Source organism: Solanum verrucosum, unplaced genomic scaffold (genome assembly GCF_900185275.1).
Source record: "Solanum verrucosum unplaced genomic scaffold, falcon-dt-bn FXZP01000007.1, whole genome shotgun sequence".
Taxonomy (NCBI): domain Eukaryota; kingdom Viridiplantae; phylum Streptophyta; class Magnoliopsida; order Solanales; family Solanaceae; genus Solanum; species Solanum verrucosum.
Genome location: NW_026020177.1, coordinates 1,869,514 through 1,875,513, shown reverse-complemented (window position 1 = coordinate 1,875,513; position 6,000 = coordinate 1,869,514). Strand labels below are relative to the sequence as shown.

Genomic DNA, 6,000 nt, shown 5'->3' with positions numbered 1-6,000 from the left:
GTGTAGTTGATAATTACAATCGCAAAACCCCGTTGTTATTTGACATTCGTATCACCCCCTAATTTGAATTATGTTTCCTTTCGATAATGTTTATTCCTATGATTGACTTGAGCATATTCATACTTTTCTGTTGAATCTTAAGCATGTACCACTCCCTGTGGGATTCGACCCCAACTCATTTAGTTGGGTTATATAGTTACTAACGATCGTTGACTCTTACAACTGGATTAAGTGAATTTGATTGCGTTATTCAATCAAAATGGCGCCGCTCCCGTGGAGTAGTGTTGGTTAAGATTCTTTAGTTAAGTTGAATTTTGTTCTTGTTAGTTATAGTTGAACTTACTTACTTTTAGTATTGGTTTGCTTGTTTTTGTTTTAAAATAGGAAGTATGAGTGTGAACGGAAGCAATGGTAGCCAAGTAGGCCACCAAGATGACATCAAAAACCTCAACGATGTCAATGAGCCTAATGCTAATGACCCCCATCTAATGTGTGGAATTGGTGTCATTCGCTTGCCTCCGGCGGAAGTGAACGTTGTAATCCATATTAGAAGTACCATGTTGAATTCTTGCAATTGAACGGGTTGTTCGATGGTTTGGCTCATGAGGATCCCCATAAGAATATTAGAAACTTTGTGGATGTTTGCGGGTCGTTCTCCTTCAAGAACATATCTCAAGAGTCGGTCTGGTTGAGGTTGTTCCCGTTTTCTCCAATGAGGTAAGCGTGTAAGTGGCTGGCTGAATTGTCACGAGAATCAACCACTTCATGGGAAGAGCTTGTCACCGCATTTCAAGTGTGATTTTTCCATCCTTCGAAGATGATGACTCTTTAGGATAGCATTTAGAGCTTTAAGTGTTTGGAAGGTGAGTCAATTCATGAGACTTGGCTGTGATTCAACAAGTTGGTGTTGCAATGCCCAGCTCATGGTTTTCCCAACAATGTTTTGCTGAAATATTTTTACCGAAGTCTTGATTCGGTGAACAAGGGGGTAGCTGACGAAGTTTCACCGGGAGATTTGATGCAACATCCTTATGTTATAGCCACCCTTGAAAGAGTGCGTAATAGCACATTGATCAAGCGTTCTTGCGCCGAAGATGAACGGGGCCAAGCGGTGTACCGAAGCTGTGGAATGTAAAAATACATCGATAGGGGAGCGTTCCGTCATAGAGAGAACCCTCCACGCAAGCGGTGGTGGACGAAGCGGAAGCGAGAATGTCGGCATGAATAACGCAAACATTGGTTAGAATCCAATGCCGTAAAAACCTAAGGGTTCCTCCAGAAGGTTCGTCCACGGAGGGTGAGTCAGGGCCTAAGATCAGGTCAAATGGCATAGTCGATGGACAACAGGTGAATATTCTTGTACTACCCCTTGTTAGCCCCGAGCGACGGAAGAGGCTAGGTTAGTCGAAAGATGGTTATCGGTTCAAGAACGTAAGGTGTCCCTGCTTTTTCAAGGTAAGAAGGGGTAGAGAAAATGCCTTGAGCCAATCTTCGAATACCAGGCGCTACGGCGCTGAAGTAACCCATGCCATACTCCCAGGAAAAGCTTGAACGATGTTAAGCAAGAGGGTACCTATACTCGAAACCAACACAGGTAGGTAGGAAGAGAATACCTAGGGGCGCGAGACAACAATCTCTAAGGAACTCGGCAAAATAGCCCCGTAACTTCGGGAGAAGGGGTCGCTCCTCACAAAGGGGGTCGCAGTGACCAGGCCCGGGTGACTGTTTACCACAAATACAGGTCTCCGCAAAGTTGTAAGACCATGTATGAGGGCTGACACCTGCCTATTGCTGGAAGGTCAAGGAAGTTGGTGACTTGATATCAGGGGAGCCGGAATCCTAAGTCCATTTCAACACATTCAACTCGAGAGACTAAATGGACTAAAAAGTAGGTTGTTCTTATTTTCTCACTTGTTGGTGTTCGGGAGAAATCAACTTGATTTGGGGTAAATTGTTCTAGAGAAAGTTTATCCCCAGTAAAGTCTATCTTATTCACTGATTTACAGCTATTTACTAACAATTGCAATTACCCATTTGTCTATATTAGCCTATAATCTAATCATATCCGAAGAACCTGTCTCAATATTTGTGAATTCGTGTTATTTGTTGCTGCTGTAGTTGATAATTACAATCGCAAAACCCCGTTGTTATTTGACATTCGTGTCACCCCTAATTTGAATTATGTTTTCTTTCGATAATGTTTATTCCTATGATTGACTTGAGCATATTCATACTTTTCTATTGAATCTTAAGCACGTACCACTCCTTGTGGGATTCGACCCCAACTCATTTAGTTGGGTTATATAGTTACTAACGACCGTTGACTCTTAGAACTGGATTAAGTGAATTTGATAGTGTTATTCAATCAAAATGGCGTCGCTGCCGTGGAGTGGTGTTGGTTAAGATTCTTTAGTTAAGTTGAATTTTGTTCTTGTTAGTTATAGTTGAACTTACTTACTTTTAGTTTTGGTTTGCTTGTTTTTATTTGAAAATAGGAAGTATGAGTGTGAACGGAAGCAATGGTAGCCAAGTAGGTCACCAAGATGACATCAAAAACCTCAACGATGTCAATGAGCCTAATGCTAATGACCCCCATCTAATGTGTGGAATTGGTGTCATTCGCTTGCCTCCGGCGGAAGGGTACGTTGTATTCCATATTAGAAGTACCATGTTGCAGCTCTTGCAATGAAGGGGTTGTTCGGTGTTTTGGCTAATGAGGATCCCCCATAAGCATATTATAAACTCTGTGGATGTTTGTGGGTCGTTCTCTTTCAAGAACATATCTCTAGAGTCGGTCTGGTTAAGGTTGTTCCCGTTTTCTCTAATGAGGGAAGCGTGTAAGTGGCTGGCTGAATTGCCACGAGAATCAATCACTTCATGGGAAGAGCTTGTCACCGCATTTCAAGTGTGATTTTTCCATCCTTCGAAGATGATGACTCTTTGGGACAGCATTTAGAGCTTTAAGTGTTTGGAAGGTGAGTCAATTGATGAGACTTGGCTTCGATTCAACAAGTTGGTGCTGCAATGCCCAACTCATGGTTTTCCCGACAACGTTTCGCTGAAATATTTTTACCGAAGTCTTGATTCGGTGAACAGGGGGGTAGCTAACCAACTTTCGCCAGGAGGTTTGATGCAACAACCTTATGTTATTGCAACCCAGCTTTTGGATGGTATGACCACAATTAATTGTGCTTGGTACACTCGAGAAGATCAGGTCTCCTCTCTCACGTTTAAATTGACCAAGGAGCATCTAGAGAAAGACCAAGAGAGGGGCCAGAACATTGCCAAGATCATGACACAACTTGACATTTTGTCCAAAAATGTCATGGGAGCTGGTGCTCGAAGCATCAATGTTGTGGGTGTCGGGTGTGCTAATCCTGATGAGGCCAAGTTTAAGGCTTTGTACAATCAAGAGGTGAATTTCTAATCAAACCAAGGTGGTGGTTCTCGTTCAAACTACCCGAGGCAGGGTGGTAACCAAGGTTGGAACAGGGATGAAAGTTGGAAGGATCGTGATAGAGAGTGGAGGGATCGTAATGCCACTTGGAAAGAGAGAAACGGGGAGAAGGATAGATATGTTCCTCCCATGAGCGCCAAAAGTCAAAGGATTCTGAGGGAGGTCGGTCGGAGGATATGCTTTCTCATATCCTCAACAAAGTTGAGGGGTCAAACAAGATTTTGAAAGAAATGAAGGAAGATGTGTCGACCCTTAGCTAGACGGTTACCTCTCATTCCGTCTCGATCAAGTAGTTGGAGACCCAAATGGGTCATATCTCCTCTCATCTAAACCCGAGAAATCAAGGGGGCTTGCCTAGTGATACTATGGACAACCCCAAGAATAAGGTTTGAGGGTGGACTTGCATCGTGTCATGACGTTAACTAAGGCGCTGCTTGGGAAACAACCCAAGTTTTATTTTCTTTATTTTTGAGTTTGAAATAATGGTGTGTTGATTGTGCGGGTCAAAGTGTAGAAGGTGTTTGAAAAGTGCAGGTTGACGACCTAAAAGACCAGTCGGCGACTCGCTGAAGATGTCGGCGAGCCCAACTTGGACCGCCATTGGACTCAAGACATTTTGAAATTGGAGTCGGTAAAACTCGGCGATCCCAGGAGCTGATTAGCGGATCACCAACCAGGTCGGCGATCAGGATTTAGTCCACCGTTTGGACCTTCACATTAACTAGAGGTCCTGTAAAACTCGGCGAGGTAAGTTCCCACTCGGCTAGCAAAACTTATGTCCCTGAATGGGCGAGAACTGGACAGTTTTTAAAGGCCAAAGGTTTAAATTTTCAAACTCTTTCACTTTCCCTCACTTTTAAACTTCCCAAACTCACACCCGCACAATATTTTCCGTATATTTGCATTTTAGATTCGTAGTAGTCTTCATCTGTGTGTTCGGAGTTTGATTCGTTGCCGCCTAGCTTTACTGAAACGACCCCAAAAATGCCCGAAAATGTGCTTCGGAAACACCTATAATTGTAATTTCCATATATCTCAAAATCCGTTTCGTTTTTCGAAAATCCGACTTCATATTCTTGTTTAGGGGGTCAAATTGAGTGGGAAATGGGTCTAACCCAAATTTTAGAGCAACCGTATCAAAATCCAAAATTTCCAAGTGAAGCCTTTTTCGAGGGTCTACTTTGGAGGGTCATATCTCCTAGCACACAAATTATTTGGTGGTTAATAATATATCCATGGAAATCCCTTTGAGTTATCTATCTAACGCACTTCGTTTCACCTCATTCGGAGTTCGGACGAAGAAGTTATGCCCATTTTCGTAAAATCTGTCCGGCAGAAAAAGACAATTTCCAGTAGCTAATTTTACTGTTCACCCGCCCCATTTTTTTTTCTAAGTGTTGGACGATTTTCTTCCAAAGGGCATATGTTATTTCCTATATAGCATTAGTTCAAATTTCATCTCTAAAACATTTCCAAAACACCTCTCCCATACTTAGACACATTTTCTCTCAAGTTCTCTCAAGAACCCTAATCCAAAACCTTCCTCAAGATTGAAGAGACTCTTGTTCCAAGTTGCAAGCTTCCATTGAAGACACTCTCAAGACCTTCATAAGAACTCAAGGTATGTGGTGTTGAACTCATGGGTCCTTCCACCCATAGTGCCTAGACTCTATTCTACTCACTAATTCATGGTTTAAGTTAAGATTCATATATTAGTCTTGTTCTTTGTAATAATTTCCTACACATTGAATTTTAAACATGAAAAGTGATTGTTTTGAGCATGTTGTGACCCTAGAACTTGAACCTAAATTTGGAATGGATGTGGAGATTTTCATGTGGTATTGTGGGTGTTAAAAAGGTGTTGTAGGTTGTTCATTGGTTTGGCTGCATAATTACTACCCTATTTCCCATGCTCTTTGATTCCATTACATGCCTTCAAGGTGTTTGACAAAATGTCCAACTATGGAGAATTGATAAATTGATGTTTTAAAGCTTGAGTTATGAGATGTATGGAACTCCAAAGATGTGTTGATGACAAACTAAGCTTGTGTATATGTTCATTCCATACGTGAGATTGCATTAGAGCCTAATGAGAATTTCCTATATAAAGTGTTGCATGACCATGCCCGGTCCGGGGGAAAAGAACCGGACAACTATGTGAGAGGTTTATATCTCACCACCTAGAATGCTTGGGGTGTGACCAACATCAACCATGTGAGAGGTTTATATCTCACCACCTAGGATGCTTGGGGTGTGACCAACATCAACCATGTGAGAGGTTTATATCTCACCACCTAGGATGCTTGGGGTGTGACCAACATCAACCATGTGAGAGGTTTATATCTCACCACCTAGGATGCTTGGGGTGTGACCAACATCAATCATGTGAGGGGTTTATACCTTGCCACCAGGGTGTCCGGGTGTGAACGGCATCCCCCATCCTAAGTTGGGGTTATAGATTGGTTGGATCATGCATACACATATGATATCTACTATTAGTATAGATTTACTTAAACATGTTTTGACTTCACTTTGATCATGCA

The 6,000-nt window shown here is 42.2% G+C and overlaps 1 protein-coding gene across 2 annotated transcripts in view; it reads right to left on the bottom strand.

Moving 5' to 3' along the window:
* LOC125829084 (uncharacterized) overlaps positions 1 to 6,000 on the bottom strand; it is a 1,125,066-nt gene that overhangs the window by 215,189 nt on the left and 903,877 nt on the right. The window lies entirely within an intron of this gene.